General features: G+C 47.8%; 1 protein-coding gene across 1 annotated transcript in view; it reads left to right on the top strand.

Annotated features, from left to right (window-relative positions):
• Nucleotides 1-10217, top strand: part of FOXD1 (forkhead box D1) — a 77334-nt gene extending 67117 nt beyond the window's left edge. Inside the window, exons 3-4 of the mRNA XM_042988233.1 lie at nt 6594-6675; nt 10183-10217. The gene's annotated coding sequence lies outside the window, so the exon portion shown is untranslated. The remainder of the gene's footprint in view (nt 1-6593; nt 6676-10182) is intronic.
• The last annotated feature ends 10357 nt before the right edge of the window (nt 10218-20574 follow it).

The raw sequence follows: 20574 nt of genomic DNA, 5'->3' as shown, positions 1-20574 counted from the left end.
GTTATTTTATTTAATCCTCATAACTATGTGATATAAGTGTTATTACCATCCTCATTTCACAGGTGAAGAAACCGAAAGCTCATAGGGTTTTATAACCTGTTTAGGGGCATACAGACAGAGAATAGCAAACATGAGCTCTTAGCCACAATACTACCATTGCCTCTCGGTTGGTGAAAGTTGTTCTTGGTATTGGTCCACATCTCTTTCTCTCTGGCCCACCTTTGGGTGGTCTTCTCATTCCCCAATTCCTTGGTGCCCTCCTGTTTCCTTAGGGACCCTCACTTTGTATTGATGCCCATCCCTATTATTTCTCAAAATCCCCTGCTTCCTAAGTTTCTTCTCCTTTTCCCCACACCCTCTCGCCTCCTCCAATCAAAATTTCCATTTCTCTAGCAGTACTATCTCACTGTGGGTTCAGAAGAGAAGCAAGTTTGCTGACATAAAGTAGAATCAAGTAGGAATGGTGAGGGAAAAGTCGGGTGCCTCTGCTCACTATCACCACTGTAGTTATTAGCATTTTTGAGGGGACTGTATTAATTTTAACTGTGGAATCAACATAGGTAACATTTCTGTTTTAAAATTAAAAAAATGTCCATTTATTTTTGAGAGAAAGAGAGACAGAGTGTGAGTGGGGGAGGGGCAGAGAAGAGGGACACCCAGAATCCGAAGCAGGCTCCAGGCTCTGAGCTGTCAGTGCAGAGCCTGACGCGGGACTTGAACTCAAGAACTGCGAGATCATGACCTGAGCCAAAGTCGGATGCTTAACCCACCACCTGAGCCACCCGGGCACCCCAAGATAGATAACATTTCTTGATCTGACACTGTACTGAGACAATACCAACACCTGGTCTTGGTCCCTGTCCCCAAGTTGTTAAATTTCAGTTGAGGAAACAGTTTACCAAAAAAAGATAATTATAGTACATCATAGTTTATTGGCGTGCCCTCTTTGAGATACTTGCCACTTTAAAGGTCATGGCTGCTTGCCATCAGAAAGGCAACTTGACCTACGTACACTGAGATTTCCGAGGAAGGGATGGGCTTAGGGTAGCCAGGTCTGCAAGGCTGTGAAGTGCCCACAGGATGGGTGCAGGGGGGCTGTGCGTGGAATCTAGACAAGGAACTTATGGTTAAGGTGGGGAGGGGTGTATGAAGAAAAGGGGTCTGTAGCAGCCCCCCTCCCCTTCTGAAAGGCATGCTCTCTGAAGCAAGGATGGGGAAGCTACAGGAGTGGCATGATTCAGCGACAAGCCACCCAGTTCTTTCCAGTTCCTAACCTTCCTGGTTCTCAACAGCAGACAACAGCAGACAAAGCTGCAGGGAAAGAGGGCTTCTGAAGAGCATCACTCTTCTGACCTTTTGAGTGTTTTTAAATAAAAGTGCTTTCTTTTAGCATATTTGAAAAATCTGGAAGGAATACGGTAAATCAATGACTTAAGCCTTATCAGCTTCAGGTTTAGTCATTTTTCTTGAACTGAATCCCCCGCCCCCCCCCCCCACCGCCTTTAAAGACCAATAAGAACACCGAGCCCTCAGCACAGCCAGTCTCCTAGACTTCAGGATGAACTAGCAGATGGACTCGTGCTCAAACACCAAATCCCTTTTCCACTTATCTTTGGCTTTTAAGACCCGCATCCAACAGTCATTGAAAATGCTTCCCCTAAGAGCCTTGCTTCTGGAAGAGAGGAAGCATTCCCCGCTCTCTTGGGGCATATACCTATACTCATGAGAGGCACCCGGGACCTCCAGGAGGAACTCATTCCCGGGAAGGCAGACTCGGTTCCCAAAGCCTGGCAGCCAAGGGCGCCGCAAAGACACCAAAGGGTCCCCAAGCCACAACCCAACGACGTGTGTCCAGAATGCCTGGCCTGTGCTGCTGGGATGTTAAATGTGGGCTCTGTGTTGTTTTAATAAAGCGGGGCAGACGCTGGCAGGTTTCCCCAGGGGCGGGCCTGCTTCCTCGGGAGACCGCGAAAGCAGCTGAGTAGAGAGCTGAAGGCGGCACCGTGCGGGCCGCGGCTTCCCCGGCCTCAAGGACGCCAGACCGCCTCTGTACTAGTGCGGGTACCTCCCGAGAGGCCCCGGGCTCATTTTCCACTCGGCTGCGTCCCGGCCGAGCTGTAAACCCAACCTGACGTGGGCTCATTAATTTGGCAGCGACTGGAAGGCTGGGCCATGGCTGCGCACCCGGGAGGCCTTTGTGCGCCCAGGGTCAGGTCAGAGGGCAACCGAAACACGGCTGAACCCTGCACGCGGCTCCCGGGCGCGGGGCGGCGCGACCCGAGCCGCTTCCTCCGGCCGGGCAGCCCCAGGACCCGGCCTCCCGCCCTGCGGCCCCGCCAGCGCGGCTTCCGGAGCCCGGCAGCGCGGTGACCCGGGCCCTTGGGCGCGCCAGACCGGGCCTCGGGAGTAGGCGCACCCCGCGCGGCGCTCTCTCCTCCACCCCCGTCCCGGCATTAGCCCGCAGGCGTCGCAGGCCGGCCGGGCAGCGGGTCTCCGTGGCCTTCCGTCCTCGAGATTCCGTCACTGGGGTGCAGGCCCGGCCCTGCGCGCCGCCTTCCCTCGGTCTCCGCGCCCCGCGCGGGCCCGGAGCTCGGGGCTCGCGGGGGCGGGGACGGGGGTGGGGGCGGGGGTGGGCGGTGGAAAGGCCCGGCTGCGACGCTCCGCCCTCCCACCCCCAACCCGCTGGAGCCAGGCCTCTGCCCCCCAGCCCGGTGGCCTGCTCTGGTGGTCGCTCGGGATGTTTCGGGAGGGTTTCGGCTGGCGGCCCGTCCCTTGAGCCCTCGGCCGCGCTCCGTGCTAAGTAGCACGTGGCGCAGCCCTGACCCGGTCGGCCAGGATCGATAGCACACTTCTTGTTCTGTTTTCTTGCTTTGCCAGGCCGGAGGCGGGAGTGCCGAGGGAGGCGTGCACACCCGGGGGGTGGAGAGAGGGGGCGGCGAGATGGGCCGCGGGGAGGAGGCTAGGACCCCCCCCCCCCCCTCCAGCGCACTCCTTAGGCCCTCTGGGTTGGCAAGCGCCTGCTCGATTTTCCTTCCCTTTCCCAGTTTTCCGAGTGGCGAGTGGCGGAGGCACACTTCGAAGTCCTAGCCTTGGGATCCCAACACGGGGGTCTGGCCTTCACGAAGGCGGCGGGGAGGGGGGGGGGCGGTGGTTCTGCGTTTCACAAGTGACTCCAGCACAGATTAATTTTAGCAAGTTTCGCAAAAACAAACCGGCCTCCTTCTGTGCCTTTAGGTGACTTTTGTGACATTCAGCAGCAAAGAAAACTATTTCCTCTGTCATTCAGAGCTAACCACGTGTAATTGGCCCAGAAGTCTGTTGTATTTGGGGGAACTGTTTGCGATATCCCATCTGTTTTCATCTCGCGGTTCAAACGAGTCTGTGTTTACCCTTCTGTCGGGGAAATTGGTTTACATGCACAGCAATTTTGGTGCAACACCGAAGTATCCCCTTGAACTAATGCTACGGGTCCGACAGGCTTTGTACTGCTAATAACCCTCCATTACGTCTGTCAGGAGACATTTACACAGCCGCGTGGTCGGTCCCATAAAGGAAATTAAGATCCTAGGTTTATCTTAACTGTTTGAAAACCAATTGGTTTCTGGTGATGGCCACAGACGCAGACGCGCGGGTCGCGGGAGCAGTCGTGTCGCACTGGGGGGAAGCCCTGCCGCCTTCTGGCTTCCGCGGGGTGGGCTAGTCTGACAGCGGGTGACCCCCAGCAGCCACTCCTCCTGCCCGGAAGACGAATTTGCGTCTCTTTTGTCTGCACCGCCTTCCCGAGCTGCGGGCCCTGTTTCCCAAGTGACAGACCGCGAAACCGCAGGGAAGTGGCGGGAGCCTGGGTGGGAAGGTCTCTGACGGCGTGTTTCGCAGATAGAGGATGGATGGAGGCGCAGAAGGCTCAGCGGCCATCTGGCCGTTTCGCGGGCGGCAGGGAGACGATTTGGTGCTCCCAGGAAGGCGAGGTCTCCTTCCCAAGACTGGGGGGCGCGGAAAGAGATCAGGGCGCGTGAATCGCCGGCGGGACGCGGTGCCGGTGGCTGGTGGTCTCGTTTTAGACCCGCCTTGGGCGCCTGCAGGTGCCCGTCGGGGGTGGGGGGCGAGGAGCCCAGAGCCGCGAGGTGGCTGCGGAGTGGCCTCCGCACGCCCGGGAGTGTGCCTGGAGACGCGGCCGGCTGTCCTGGGGCTGAGTAATGGGAGAAATTGCTCTGAAATCGAGTCCGCAGCCCTGGCGGAGAGGCTGGTAATCAGCCCCTGGCATGTGTGCAAATGCTGATTTTGCGGGTGTTACTTAATCCATGCCGGCGGTGAAAAGCCGCAGGTTGGTGGCAGCCTCATCTCCCGTGGCCAGGCTTCTTCCAGGTCTGGTCTGCGGAGCAGGCCCCGAGCCCAGGTTAGGGTGCGGTGACTGGTCAGGGCTTGCGTCTGAGGTTTGGGTTATTATCCCAGTGTCTCGGCAGAAATCAGCCATTTCCTCTGCATCCCATGCTAACTTACTCTTTCAAGGGGAGGAAAAGTTGGGAGAGGAGACAACTGCAATGTTTTACAAACAGTGGAGAATGTAACTGAGGCTGTTTTGGTAAAGGGAGCAATATTCAATTGTTCTTTTAACCTTAGTATGAGGAACTGTCATAGTTGTCTGTGGGAGGCCATAAAAATCAGTAAATGACTCCTCTGCAAAGGAAGACCCAAGTCTTAGTGTTAAGGATTTGAGAAGTGACCTTTGCTAACTCTATTAGGGTGGAGGCCTGCTCCTGGGTAAATGCGGGAAAACAAAGATCTAAGGCCAGAACCTGTGTCCCCACAGATAAAGTGTCCATCTCTTCCAAAGGTGAAAGGAAATAAGCCCTCCCCACCCCCATCCCCGTCTGCTGGCAAGCCCTGAATTCCTACTCCATGGTCAATTCCCTACTTCATTTTACTTATGCAGAAACTGGTGATGAATAATTGAAAAATTTTTAAGAATCAAAATATTCCAGGGGTAAAAGGAGCGAAAATCCCAACCTACTCCACCCCTTAAAGCTCAAAAAAACCAAATAATCCACTGATTTGTGACAAAGGGCAAGAATTTATATAACTACTTGGATATAGGTCTGAATTATAGGGGACAGGCTCTCTTTTGAGATCCTTGAGCATTTTATTTTGTGGCATTTTCAGTACCTTTTACTGAAAATAAATCTACAGAGAGTGTGAAAAGATCCCAACTCTAGAAGCTAGTTTTAGTCAATTCATGAAGATGGACTGAAAGGTTTGTCCTGAAAAGGAATGATTTTAAAGTTAAAATTCTACTTTGTATTCATGGTCAGCATAGCCATGAAGCATGAGGAAAGACAACAGAATTATCTGAGAGTACAGTGCTCACATATTCAGGGAAATCATAAAAACAGGGTTTTAGTTTAACAGGGTTTCTTAGTAGTGGCTGACTTACTGTCTTTCTTGATGTTTCTCTTTTTTTAATTCTTTTTTTAAAGTTCATTTATTTATTTAGAAAGAGACGGGGGCGGGGGGGGGGGTGGAGGGTAGGGGCAGAGAGAGAGGAAGAAAGTCCCAAGCAGGTTCCTCATTGTTGACGCTAACCCGATGCAGGGCTCGAACTCACGAACCATGAGATCATGACCTGAGCAGAAATCAAGAGTTGGTTGCTTAAGCAACTGAGCCACCCAGGCCCCCCTCTTTTTTTTTTTTTAAGTTTATTTATTTGTTTTGAGAGAGAGCACAAGTGAGGGAGGGGCAGAGAGAGAGAGAGAGAGAGAGAGGGAGAGAATGAATCCCAAGCAGGCTCTGTGCTGTTAGTGCAGAGCCCAACGTGGGGCTCGATCCCATGAACTGTGAGATCATGACCTCAGCCGAAATCAAGATGCTTAACTGTTTGAGCCACTCAGGCATCCCCTGACGTTTTCTTTTGTCCTTCTTATCCATCAAGTACAACTGACCAAAAATTACACCAGAGAGACTCCTCACACAGTTTATTTTTGAGAGACTGCTCTTGCTTAGTACTGCACTAGCAATAATGATGGGCACAGAAGGAACAGATGTGTTGCCTACCCTTTTGGAGCCTCTAATTTGCTCCGGGAGAAGAGACTTAGAAAACTTAGAATATCCTTATCTAGTAGGAAGCAGAAAGTAGGAGTAGGAGGCAGTAGGAAGGGCTTGCATAGTATTGCTGAGGGAACAGAATGAGGAAGCCACCAGCTTCCCAAGACCCAAGTGATGCTGAGGTCCTGTCAGAGAGAAAGCTAGAAGAGGAGGCTAGGAAGTCAGTAGCCAGACGGGGTGTGGCTCAGCTATTGTCTTTCTTTTCCTGCCCCTTCTGTGCTTGCAGTGGCACCAGGAGATGACATTAAGGGCAAATCTGGAGTTCATGGTGTATGTCTGTGTGTTTGTAGGAGTGTGGTGGGGAGGGAAAGTCCAAATATATTGTCTGATCGTTCTCCACCTGTGGTGAGGTTAGGGGGAGCTCCATTTTCTGGCTGTCATCCAGGAGCTACTTGTGTTACTATTTGCATCAACATGATGCCCACAGGTAATATCGAGAAAATAAACTAACCGGATTATGAGCTAAAGAATCATGTGGGCTTTTCTCCTGCTAGGATCTCAACAGCTGTTCCAGGACAAACATTGCCCAATAAGACTGCCCCCATCACAGGATGAATCTAAAGGACTTAATTGTGTGTGAGTAATTTCTAGAAAGTACTTGTAATTTTGTATGTGACTGGAAAGAATAACCACGGTGGAAAAGCCCCTGCATTTCTAATTGGTTTTGAGACTGTTTTTACCTGGTTGGTGTTTGAAAGCAAAATAATTGTTTCACCTTGAGAAAACTGTTTGATTCTAATACTCCACATGCGTTTGACATAGTTAAAAAAAAAAAAATTTGGATACAGTTGCTGTTTTGATTCTGTCGGCCCTCTCCCCCCACCTCCCCATAACACAGGCTTTGGTTTGATTTTTCAGACCACACACACAGAGAACTGAATGTTCCATTAGTGATCATAGTCTTATCAATTCTATAGGTGGCAGAAGGCTCACTCTAGGACCACCTGCCTCCGCATAGTATTACACTGTGGGAAGACATTCCCCCGCCACTAACAATGTGGGATGTAGTAGGGTGACTCTCACAGCCCATCTACTTTGGCATTGAGAACAAAGCTAGTTTAAGTTCAACTGGTCTGAAGCCTGCTTTCCTTAGATCTTGCCCAAGATCTATAACTGTAATCATCCATAATGACCTTATGCCATTGAATCTGCCCTGCCCCTGTGCTAGGAGACAGGAACACAGGCCAGGGTCAGCACTACTAGTTGGCTAGCCTTAAAGAGCCTGGAGGAGCCCCACAAGTGAGAAGCTCTCCACACTCATTTTCCGGTCTCCCCCTCCCCACATGAAGGCCAAAAGCCCTGCCTGCCCCTAAAATCTCTAAAGGAAAACAGACGTTTTAAAATGACTGTCAACCTGTAAACAGTTACCCATTAATGAACTATTAAGCACTTAATTTTTATTTCCTCTATGTATTCATTTGCTCATTGAAATCTTGCCCAGCACATGGAGTATTTGGCAATCAGTTTCTTCTGTTTTGGGAAACCACTTATGTGTGTTTTCAGGGATGCCCAGGGAGACAAGGATTTGGTTTATGTGCAGCCAGGGAAGCCCTCAACTAGTAGAGGCCGAGATCTTGGCAGAGCAGTGGATGGTGTGGGTGGAAGCAGTGGATGGGAGAAGGAGAAAGAGGGGGTGAGCAGACAGTCCAGAAGTTCTAGCTTCTGAATGTTCTTAGCAGGTTCTGGCCATAATCTCTCATGCTGATAGGCCTTCAGATATGATAAAGATCATAGCTATTGGATGAGAAAGAACAAAACGAGCATTTTTTAAAAAGCAACTTAAAAAGAAAAAAATTGTCATGCATGGTTTGATTCTAGCAAAAGAATGATTATACATAAATAAGACATAGCATTATAGTTATTCTTAATGCATACATGCTTGCTTTTTTATATCTGTATTTCTTCCATCTAGATACAAAGATAAAATATACAATCCAAGTCAGCATTTACCATTTATCGTGTTATTCACGTTCACTTGTTTTTTTTCCCTTAAAATGTATACTTTTTTCCCCATGGACTTCCTTTTAGGCACAAAACTCAGATTCTGAAAGAAATACTTTCAGGTGTTTTTTTTTTTTTAAGCTGAGTTAGCTTTGTCCATTTTACTAACTGTGCTTTTGTACATATATTTATTTTTATGATTTATAAAAATGTTCTCATCATTTTAATAGTCACCCCTGGGTGCATGGGCAATGGTTTAGAAAACTTCCAAAATATGGTAATACCACTATAGCAAAGCACCACACAGCAACAAAAACACAAACCCACTGAACACTGGCCCAGAACAACATTCCTCCAACTGTCTGGGGAAAATAAACCAAAAAAAGCTATCTTTCATCGTGCCTGAAAGGTCAGCTAACCAGGGCTTTCAGGAGAACAAGAGGAATGGTATTTTACAGAGGAGGGCCCCTTGTTGAAGACCCTTTGCCTCCAGCTCCCTAGAAATGCACTCCAGGGCGGGGTGTGGAGACAGATCTCATCCTAGAAGAGGGGTTATGGGCCTGAAGCTACGTGGAACCTACCCCACCTTGTGTGGACGTCCTGGCTGCCCGAACGAATATAGCCAAGGTGTCCATTCCAGCTACTAATTGCTCTTATCCTATCAGCTGAGGGCAAGGCTCTGGTTAGTTATTTAGATTAGTTAGTTACCGCTGCTGTTGTTATTTACAAAGTGCTGAAGGAAAGATTGTTTTGAGTTCAGCACCGTGATATAGACATGGATTTTGAGTCCCAGCTGTATTTTTTACTTGATGTATGATCAAGTCACGTAACCTTTTCTTGAATCTTAAGTCTTTTTCCCACTAAAATCAGAGATCACATTGGCTGCCTCACTGAGTTGTTATGAGAGTTAAGTGAAATAACACAAGTGAAAGAACCGATTAAATGTATTGCAAGTGCTCTGTCAATGACCTGACTGCTGTCTGGAGGTTTTCTTGAATCTGAATTACCAGAAAAAAATTGCCTGTACTCTGTCTTTGTCTTTCCATGGGTGCACACAGCCTTCCTCAACCGCAAGTCAGATCTGAGTGAATGCCTGAAAAACCTGGAGAAGGATAGGCACTTGGTCTGAGGGTGGGGCTGCATTTGCATTCCATCTGACAGGCTAGGGCCACACAAATACAAACTTAGTCACTCTGGAGTGTAACAGGGCTTCTGGCTGACTCCAGACTTAGAGCAAGCGTAATGGGACAAAAGCAAAGGGTACAGGGGACATGGTATACTCAGTTGACTTTTGTCAGCCATGTCAAGAGGCAGAATGGAGTGCTCGTTATAAGCAAGGATATCTGGAGCCTGCTTAGAACAGTGCTCAATATACTGGGTATCAGCGCTTTCGAGAGGCAGCAGAGACTCAAGCTAAAGCATGTGGCTCTGAATGAGCTGCCTTAGTCTGCTTTCACCGTTCACTGACTGGATGACCTTGGGAAGTTCTTGCACGTCAGTTCTTCGGTTTCTTCATCTGTAAAATGGGGGTGGTAGTAATACTTCCTAGGGTTGTTTTTGTTATGATTTAATGAGTTAATAAATGTCAAGGGCTTAGAACAGTGTCTGGCATGTAGCACATATTTGCTGTTATTATTGTTGTTTTTATTATCATTATTACAGGTAAGCTGCCCCTACTCCTTTCCTTCCAGCTCAAAAAATGTAGATTACTCCCTAGCCAACCTGAAGGAGAAGGCTGTTGATCACCCAGAAATCTTTCTATGACTCTCACCTGTTTGGCTGGTCATGCCTACTTTATCCTAAGGTGGTTCTTTAAAAGTTCACTACAGGAGGGACACGTTTACCCCTCCCAGGGGGCTGTCTCATCCCACACCTTCACTCTACCCTTGCATATGGTGCCCATTAGTCCCTTGTGATTTTTCACCACCTTCAGTTCCTCGACTTGTGTTTTTCCTCTCCCTTCCAGTTCTTGAGTATGATGAAGGGCTGTCCTGAGTCCTGTCGACAGTCAGGGGATGTTGCACTGATCAGACCAGGGCTGCTCTTTTTCCGGATGAATAGGTGTGTAGATGGACTCAATGGACAGTGTTCGATTGCTAATTCTTTAAAAATTTTTTTTTAATGTTTATTTATTTTTGACAGAGAGAGAGACAGAGCATGAATGGGGGAGGGTCAGAGAGAGGGAGACACAGAATCCGAAGCAGGCTCCAGGCTCTGAGCTGTAGCACAGAGCCAAACATGGGGCTCGAACTCACAGACCACGAGATCATGACCTGAGCCGAAGTCGGACGCCCAACCGACTGAGCCACCCAGGTGCCCCGATTGCTAATTCTTATAAAATCACAGGAAATGAGAAATAGAGCATCAAAAAAATTAAATTCCCTGTTGTTTTTTAATCATTCTGATAATCTCATTCCTCGTGCTACCAGTGTTATCTTTAAGAGAAGGTGAATAAATATGAACCCCCTTCCAAAACATTGCAGGGCTCTGCAGTTTCCTCTGAGAACTCCTTTCCTTTTGAGGGTGGACTTGAACTCAACAGCAGGACAAACATCGCTAAGCAGGCCCCGTCCGTTAGCAGTCTGTGTTTTCGCCAAGGGCTTATGGATGGCATTTCTTCACGACAGACGTAGTGGAATTAGTTGGACATATCACTCTAGACTGAGCTCTGAATCTCCAGATTGTGAGCAGTTTAATTCATACTCTCCATGTAGCTTTGCTATTGACATTTATTAGCCAAGAGTGTTGCTGCCAACACAAGTTTTGAGTAGATTGTGGTATAAACAGATTTCCTCTTTACACATTCTAATCAGCGCAGAAGGATTGTTTTTATTGAAACCGTATCTCAGCTTAAACTTCTCCGCACATGTAGGCACACATGTACAGAGTTTAAATTGTATTTATGGTTGGTAAATGTTCTAATTATGGGGCTGCGTGTGTTCAGAGAGGAAAATTAAATCAGCAAACATGGGACGCCAAGATGCCCTTCCGCTCTGGATTGGGTCCTTTACGGTTTCAGGCTTTGAGAAATCAATGCCGTGAAATGGTGGGTGACAATCCAGGCAGACATTTGTCTCCTGGCTGATTTACAGTGTTATCTACAGAGCTTTTTTTTTTTTTTTTTTTTTTCTCCCTCATGAAGTGAAATTTGACTCCTTATTGCCTGCTTCTTCCGAACACATCACAGCGCAATTGCCAACAAGCAGTTCTTCTGGATAATGTCCTGGGCCTCATTTTCCATATTAGAACACGTGGGATGCTAAAATCAAAAAGGTATGCAACTGAGATTGTGCCTATCAGCTCCATCCCATGCCGCTGTCGTGATAATGACAGTGACTAGGTTGCTAGTCTCTAAGCAGTGTCCAGTCTTCTTTGAAACTCACCCAAGAAGAGGTGTCCACATCTTTCCCCAGACTCCTGAAGAATGTGGGCCTGGCTGCAACAGACCAAGGGGGGCTAAACGGTTTTGAAAGTAGCTGCTGCTGTTATTTAGTTAGCTCAAGGAGGATTGTAGTTTGCAAAAATGGGCAAAATATGCACTCCAAGGATATGTAGAGCATAATCTAGCCTGGTCTCCCCGACCACAGTAATTTTGCTGCTGCAGGCAAAATGCTTTCCTGGTGTAGGTCTGAGTTGACAGATTACCGAGGGAAATTTTTGTCTTGCCCACACTCCCAGATTATTCAGCTCTCTTTTTAATACACCACCCGGCCCTCCTCCACACAGATTGCGTGGTGTAGACCTGGCATCCTTAACTGAATAATCTCTTCGCTGACAGCTGAAAAGTAAAGGCATCTGTGACAATCAGATGGGGTGCCTCAGGTTGGTTCCAGATGTCAAGTTGATTAATGTCGGAGTCAGGGCTGCCAGCAGATCCCCAGGAAACAACCCTGGTGGCTGTAGCATCAGTGGGTAGAGACATATGCACAGATACTGAACAGATGCCAGTCCTTCTGTATCAGTTTAATAGAATGCCCGGAAAATTGTGTACTTCCCCCAGGACGTAAACCCCGATACGTGAATGTTTTCAGCCATTTTTCACGTTTCCTAACGCAGGGAGTTTGTTCCACTAACTTAACGTCAGTATTTCTATGCTAAGAAGGCCAATGCAGGCAAGCCCCAGTGGGAAAGCCCAGTACAAAGTGAAGATCTTTGCGAGGTTAAAACAGCACATTTCTGTGTAGTACTTCTGATTTTCCAAAGCATCATCATTTTTACTTCTTTTCCCACCATTAGCCTCAATCCCTATAAAACGGGTTGAGAAAGGCGTGATTGTGTAAGTGACCCAGCGTTTGTGCTCTGAAGTGCTCTGTGGGTTAGAGATGCCATTCATTGTCCTTCCCACCTACCCGAGCCACCACGAGATGGGCGAATGGCCTATTAGATGTCATGCAGTTTGGTCAGCATAAGAACTACAGACTCAGCACCCACCACCCCTGCTTGTTCTCTCATCGAATTGTGGTCCCCAGACCAGCAGCATCAGCATTTCCCCAAACCTACTGGACCAGAACCTCTGCGAGTGAGGCCCAGCAATCTGTTCTAAGAAGCCCTTTGGGTGATTCTGATGCACACTCAAGTTTGAGAACGACTGGCCTGGGCCAAGAACTCCTAGTTTGCATTTCCTAAACCCCAGGCCCAGTGGGCATCCCATGAAGCAGTTTTCAAAACTTCACGAAACTTACTAGGAATCATAGCCTTAAGGTTACTTTTTAAAAATTACATATTTCATTATAGATGGCTGATAAATGACAGTTGGAAAGGGAAATGGACTATTACATCTCATTATTGCCATTTTTTAGGAACTCGATTATTAGTCAGTGCTGTTGAGTATTCTTTCCTTCATGCCCCCACTCATTTGTGTTATTACATGCTCTGTGATAGATACCAGGAGATCCAAAGATGGTAATGTCCTTACTCTGGAGATAATTATAGGCTTGTGAACAGATTATTGCAATACAATATAGCAAGTACTAAAAAGCAGACTCAAACAGTATTGTAATTGAAAAAAATCTGAAAACCTTGGGGAAATAATCTTCAGGTGAGGCCATATTGCTTCCAGACTTTGTGGAGAAGCTTGGACAGCTGGAATGGGAGAGAGGGAGGTCGGCAGGACAACTCTTGGGTGGAAACCTGCTCCTTCCTCTTCATTCCCCAGCCACCCAGCAAAGCAGCAGAAAAAGGAGCCCACCTCTGGGTTCTGGGTTTGCCTCCCTCTCTTGGAATCTTCTGCCTCTTTCCTGGGCAATGACATTTCTGATTATGAGAAGCACTGATAGATCATTTGAAACAGGCTCACAGACCCTGCACTAGTGAGAACTTAAAAACGAGAACTTTGACATACTTTTCTAGACCTGGCTCATCTTTTCTTATGATGGGCAGTTATTTAAAAGGCACTTCTCTGTTCAGCTGGTGACTGGAAACCAAGAGAAACGTCACCTTGATTCTGAGACTATGCGGAGAACATTTGTTTCCCTCCAGTACAATGACTTTCAAAAACACATAAGGTTAGTTCCTGTGCAACTTTTTCACGTAAAGAAAAAATCATGATTATGTGGTTTGCGTTGCAGAAAAAAAATACTCGGGGTAATTTTGCTTTCAGGTTATAGTGAGGTTGGTCCCTATTTATCAGGTTTCTGGTCCAGAACCCCAAGCCTGAGCACATGACGGACCTCCTTGTCCTTCCTTTCAAGTTTACTTTCTGTCTGTCTGCAGTGACACTTCAGAACGTGTGTGCATGCCCGAACCCCCCGCAAAACTAAAACAGGAGGAAAGGGGAGGGGCAGGGCAGAGATGTCGATGCAAGGAAACTACAGATGTAAATGGAAACTTATACCAAGAACACCAGCAACTGCTTTCTTCTGTGTGTGTGTGTGTGTGTGTGTGTGTGGGGGGGTGCTTCTGGTTCTAAATGAGGTGTTAGTGTTTGTGGGGTGGTAACCTTGTCCTACTGAATTATGATGAGAAAACAACCCAGTTGCCTACAGAGCCAAAAACAAACCTCAGAACTGCTTAACTCATCCGTCAAACAAATTGTATTTTAGGAAATGCAGGACAGAGAAAAATGCACCAAAGAAAAGGAGATTTATTTATTTGTACAAAAGTAGAATGACAGGCGTTTGAGTGGATCCAAATAGCATTTAGGGAGAAAAAAAAAATGTGATTCATTGCCAGCTATTAAATCTTGTTTATCCTTCTTTAAACTAACCAGAAACACATTTCGGGAAAATGCTAGTTAACAGTTTAAGCAGTGAAAGCCTCCTGGCTTTGCCTTCCCTGCTTCTCCAAGAGGAGGATGAGGGTGTGAAGCAAGTGAACAGCGTTTCAAGAAACTGGGGCCACGAATGGATTTCCAGTCCTGCCTCTGGAGCTCACCCTCAGACTCTGGGAGAATTCCTTCAGTCTCCTCAAAGAGGGATGGTTACCTTCCAGCAGCTGCGAGAAGGTCCATGTTTACCAGGTATTTTCAGATGAACGTTCCCAAGGGCGTAAAACATTACTCCAAAGCAGTCAGTGACGACGTGCTGTGTCCTTCACAAAGCACCTTTTCCCCGATGGCCCGTCATCCCCATAGTGTCTCCCAGACCGACAGCGGACAGCACCAGAGCTGACCCCAGACACGGCTCTGGGACTGAAATGCTTCAGAGCACTTGACAAGGAACTGAAAAATTTGCTGAAGTCCCAACTGTTGGTAGAAGAAATGCCTCCAAGCTACAGTACGCTGTGGTGGCCCCTTCCAGGCTGGCCCTGTGCTCTTCCTGCTGTGGGGCCTGTGAGGGAACTGCCTTTTATAGACACTCTTACTGCACCCCAGCACCCTCTTGCTTAAATGTATTAATATAAATATTTGGGGATGCCTGGGTGGCTCAGTCGGTTAGGCGTCCGACTCTTGATTTCACGGTCATGATTTCACGGTTCCCTGAGTTCGAGCCCCACATCAGGCTCTGTGCTGGCAGCATGGAGGCTGTTTGGGATCCTCTCTCTCTGCCCCTCCTCCACTCATGCTGTCTCTGTCTCTCTCAACAAGAAATAAACTTTAAAAAATTTTAAAAGATATATCAATATTTGGGTCATCAATGCCTTTAGAATTAGAATACAGTAGAATCCCTACCATAGACTGTAGGGATTCACTTGATTCAATCAGTTATAGAGCTAGACACTTTTCTGAAAGAAGCCACTAGCACCTTTTTGCCTTCCAAGCAAATAATTCCACCCTAGGAATTATCTAGGGTTTGTGGTTTTAGTAGCGTTTAGAGAGGGGACTATCTGCGGAGTTTAAGGCCACAAGGAAAGGTGCAGGTGGGCTCATTAGATCCACAGAACTAGTCTTCCCTCTCCCCCTCCCACCGCAGTGGTCGAAGCAGAAGGAATATGGCTTGCTGACTTTCCAGCCTCAGGGCGCTCGATGAGGCTAAGTGATCTTGGCCTGTACTGGCTCTGTCCCCTTTTCCCCGAAATCTTCCCTGGAATCTTCAACTTTTCTCTTTTGCCCGACATACCAGATTCCCTCATATATTTCTACTAATATTATAAATTCCTTGAGGACAAGAATAATGTTTTAATCACTTTTGTATCCCTTTCTCCTAGCAGAGCAACCACCATGTAAAGTTAGGCATTGGAAAACGGTGTTTAAAATGAGTAGGGCCCTTTTACCTGCCAGCTTTGTGAGCCACCTAGGCTAGATCTGTGCCGACTGGAGGCGCACGATAAGGCAAATCTCCCCCCAGACAGCTACCTTCAAACCTAACATTAGGGAGACTCTCTGTTTTTCATTTTAATTAGCTCTACAAACAACATTCAGTCTTCACTACCACCACAACAGAAGACCAGCCTTGTCGTCATCCTGTGGGTTTCCTCGGCATCTGCACTTTTAGGGTGAGAATCCATTTGAACTATTGCAACGGTGCCTTTGGGATTTATAGGAGGAAAGGAACTCAAATAACCTGACAAGTCAGAAGAAGATAAACTTAGAATTGGCAGAAAGGTGTGCCTTCTCTTCTGGCCAATTTTGGCCAGGGTAGCAGTTTGCAGAGGGAAGGAAGGGGAAGGCACAGAAGAGCATCGTTTTAGGTCAGAAATGTCATAGGGTGCATTGTTTCACAAGGTGCCAGGAACATCACTAAATCGCTCTTGTGTCAGAAGGGAAATTTGGACATGAGCTGGACCAAGGCAGAGTGTTTGCAGGGCGTCCAAACTCTGGACTGTCACCACAGAGCATAATGACAAAGGGAAGAAAGATTAGGTCACGGGTGGGGCCCTGCGAATAGGATCAACGCCCTTGTAAAAGAGACTGAAGAAACGTTCCCTCTGCCACGTGAGGTCACAGTGAGAAAATGGTGGTCTGCAACCTGGGAGAGGACTGTCACCAGAACCCCACCATGATGGCACCCTGACCTTGGGCTTTCAGCTTCTAGAATGGTGAGAAATAAATTTCTATTGTTTATAAGCCACATAATCTATGTAGTTGGCTTTAGCAGCCCAACGAAGACATGAGGGTGGTATCTTACAAAATCTTATCAGTTCTTTGCACCTATTCCCCTGACTACCTGACCCATGTTTTGCTGCTTCTGGAAAGAACAGCAGTGGAAGGAATGTGGATAGGACAGCAGACCCCTGGGAGGAGCTGAGCTGACAAGCAGGAGGCAGTGGATGTTCCCTGCAAGGGTCCTCGCTCGGATTCTCGCCTGGCTTCCTTTGCCACGTCACCTTCTACTTGCCCTTTTCAGGGAGAGACTGTGGTCACCACCACACTCCTGCAGGCACCAAGGGCTCACGTCACACCGTCACATGGCACCCTCCCTCTGCGCCTCTGGCCTCACATCCAAGAGCGTGGCAGCCAAGGACGGCACTGTTGCCATTTTGCCCCATACTCCTTCCCTGAAGAGAAGAGTTTTAAGACGTAAAGGGACTCTAGGACCCAGCCATTCCACTCCTAGGTATATACCCAAGAGAACTGAAAACATATCTTCACAATCAAACTTGTACACAGATGTTCACAGCAACACTATCCACAGTAGCCAAAAAGTGGAAACAATCCGTATGTTCATGAGCTACTGAATGAGGCAACAAAGGCGGTATGTCCACGCACTGGAATATTACTCAGCTGTGAAGAGAGTAAGTGTGGACATGTGCTAGAACAAGGACGAACCTTGGAAGCACTCTCAGTGGAAGAAGCCAGACACAAAAGGCCACAGATTGTATGATTCCATTCAGATGAAATACCCAGAGAGGCAAATTCACACAGTCAGAAGGTAGATTTGTGATTGCCTGGAGTTGGGGGGAGGAACATGGGGAATGACTGCTAGTGGGCATGGGGTTTCTTTTTGGGGTGATAGAAATTTTCTGGAATTAGTGGTGATGGTTACTCAACATTAAGAGTATACAAAACTCACTCAATTGTACACTTTAAAACGGTGAATTTTATCTCCATGAAAAAATGGAATTAAAAAAAAAAAAGAAGTAATGAACTCAAGTCTCCAGGAAACAGCCCCATTTCCTTCTTGTTTCCCTCCCTGAGCCAGCTGGGAACCTTGTTCAAATATTTGCACACCTCAGACCCGCGGTTTGGACGGACCTATTGGCGCATCTTTTCTCCTACCTTCTGGCCACATCTCTGCGCTTCAGTGTCCATTCGTCGAGACTCCAATGGGTATTCAGTTCTGAATGTTCCTTTACGTGCCTGCACTACGTATTTGGTCTTTGGGGTTTGGTTGATCTAGATAGAGATCTCAAATCCCCACCCTGTCTCTGGCAACACTGGTCCTGTGAGCCACTCCCTGTGGGAGCCGTATTTCTCAACTGTTGGAAAGCACCAGGGTGGCTGGTTTGAGGCACAGACTGATGAATAAGGCTCAGCAAAATGCCAACTTGGGCCATTTGTTTTTGTGTGTTTGTTTTGTTTTGTTTTGCTGCTGTCATAAGCCGAAGCCTTGAGCCAAGAGATGCCTCTATCATCTGATAGGACCCCTCAGTTTGCCCTTCTTCGGCCTGTCCCCTCTTCAGCAGGCACTGCCACACAAGTGGCCTGGTGTGGAATCCACACATCTATCGAGCTGTAAGGTGTGAGGATTTCTTGGGGTATAAACCTCATATAAGTGCCGCTCAGGCACTCACTGTGGCCACATGCTGAGGACCCCTGGCCGTGAGCCTCATGTCCCTCCATGCCCGCCTCCCGCTCACGACTTTGTGCTTTGCTGCCTTGGTGAATGGCATTCTTTCCTGCCTACCACGTGGGTATTCCCGAACCTTTCACCCATTTCAGATGAGCACGTCCAGGAACATTTTTATTCCCACGCATGACCCTGAAGGACAGGTAACATGGGAAGCCTTTTATAATACTAGTTCTGGGAGGGAAAGGGAAATTTCAACCCCCCAAAGGCTCGTAAGCAGGCGTGCTGAGAGTCTGATGCCACTAAGTTGTGCTGTCTCAACCGGACCCACGTAGTTTAGGTTGGTTAATAAAAACGAAGGCTCTTGATTTACTTTTTTAACTGACAAGCAGAGCCCGGGTCGGTCAAGTGGGTTAAGAATATTCCAGTGATTCCTATCAGAGCCCTGCCATCGTATGGTCCACACGGAGTGCCAGTAGAGCAGGCCCAGCCACCTATCTGCACATTTATGGACACATGTAACCCTACTAATCAGCAGCTCACTGAGCTTCTCTGTTGCCCGCAGGCCGAAGAGAAGGTGTTTGTGGGGTCAGAAGTATGTTTTCCTCAATTGTGTTAGTGGGTGAGTCAGAGTGCTGTGGTGTAGGCAAGAGGCAGGAATTCTGGATGACCCAAGAGAATGGGAATTTTTTAGCAGCTCTCTGGTGTTCCCAGATTGACAGGGAGCCTGAAGAAACGGGCATGGAGGCAGGTGGAAACCAAGACTGCTCCAGAGTGAGGAAGCCTGTGGTCTGGGAATGATGCCATAGCTGTAATGGTCTGGATAAGGCAAGGTTGCCACCCTTGGGTCACTCAAGAGTCACGGTCTTGAGAAGAGGCATCCAGTTGGTTGGGTTTTTATCGAGGATATGCCATAGGAGAAAATAGTATTTAGTCTCTCAGCTTCTGTGACAGCAGGTAGTAGTCCCACCCAAACTACACACGGGGGAAAGAGTTATTTCCCAAAAAAGAAATCAGACTGCTAATTAGGAAAAGGGAACAGATGCTAGGTAGACAAAAAATCAGCCACTGTTTCTTTCCTTTGAAATACAGAAACTCACTTGAAACAAACTAAACTGAACAATAGCTTCTCTCTGAAAGAGGGTGTCCAGTTATCTGTAGTGAAATGATTGTGTATTTACAATGAGACCTTAATTTTATGGGAGTTCTGGCAGAGGTGATATCTAATATGAGCCAAAGGAATATCTGAAGGCGTGCCTGTGTGGCTCAGTTGGTTGAGCGTCTGACTTCGACTCAGGTTGTGATTTCATGGTTCATGAGTTCGAGCCCTGCATGGGGCTTGCTGCTGTCAATCCAGAGCCCGCTTTGGATCTTCTGTCCCCCTCTCTCTGCCCCTCCCCCACTTTCTCTCTCTCCCTCAAAAATAAAAAAAAAGATGAAAAAAAAAAAGAATATCTGAAACTGCTACTAGCTGTCTGGCTCAGTTTGGTTATGCAGACTTGATTCTTTCTTTTTTTAAAAATTTTTTAATGTTTATTTATTTTAGAGAGAGAGACAGAGCACAAGTGGGGGAGGGGCAGAGAGAGAGGGAGACACAGAATATGAAGCGGGTTCCAGGCTCTGAGCTGTCAGCACAGAGCCTGTTGCGGGGTTCAAACCCATGGACTGCAAGTTTGTGACCTGAGCCGAAGTCGGGTGCTTAACAGACTGAGCCACCCAGGCACCCCAGACTTGATTGTTTCTGTGGAGAGAAAGTGACATGGAGTATTTATACAGTGAATCTGAGTCAAATTAGGTAAGGCAGGCTTCGTAAACCTTCTTAGTTGTGTGTGTGGGGGGGTCTTCAGCCATTTTCTCCTGTCAAAAGATAATAATGGGTGATTAGCGCTTCAGGTATGAGAAGGGTGGCACAGAACCTCTGTGTGATTCATCAGCATCTACAGAGGATGTGTTTCCCATGAGCACATGCCCACCATCCTGCACATGCAGCCAGTTGCATTGTCCTGGGGAGAGCGTGTCAGGCGACATCATTCAGTGGGCTGTTTGCTTTGCTGTGGCCTCTCTTGCCACTTGCGTTCTTCTAAACAGTGTTGAACCCCGATGGCTGAAAAAAGTCTTCCGTGATCACGCTGGACCAAAGACACGGGTCCTGCTGGGCCACATTGTAAGTTTTCCAACGGCTCAGGCCCCCTGAGGACATATGGCCGAAGAAACCCAGGGAAGAGTTCCGCGGGCAGTTAGGAATTGGTGGAAGTCCTTTCACGTTGTGGAAGAGATCACAGTTATCGTGACAGCCTCGGAAGACTGAGCCCGGTTCCATGATCAGGAGCTGGGTAACTGCACGTGGAGGCATGTTGTGACTTCCGGGAATTGGAAAGAATGGAGGAAGTGTGACGGCCAAGGCACAGTCTGCCCTTTCTCCAGAAGG

This window comes from Panthera tigris, chromosome A1 (assembly GCF_018350195.1).
Source record: "Panthera tigris isolate Pti1 chromosome A1, P.tigris_Pti1_mat1.1, whole genome shotgun sequence".
Taxonomy (NCBI): Eukaryota; Metazoa; Chordata; class Mammalia; order Carnivora; family Felidae; genus Panthera; species Panthera tigris.
Note: the sequence above shows the minus strand (reverse complement) of the source record. Positions and strands in the feature narration are given on the sequence as shown.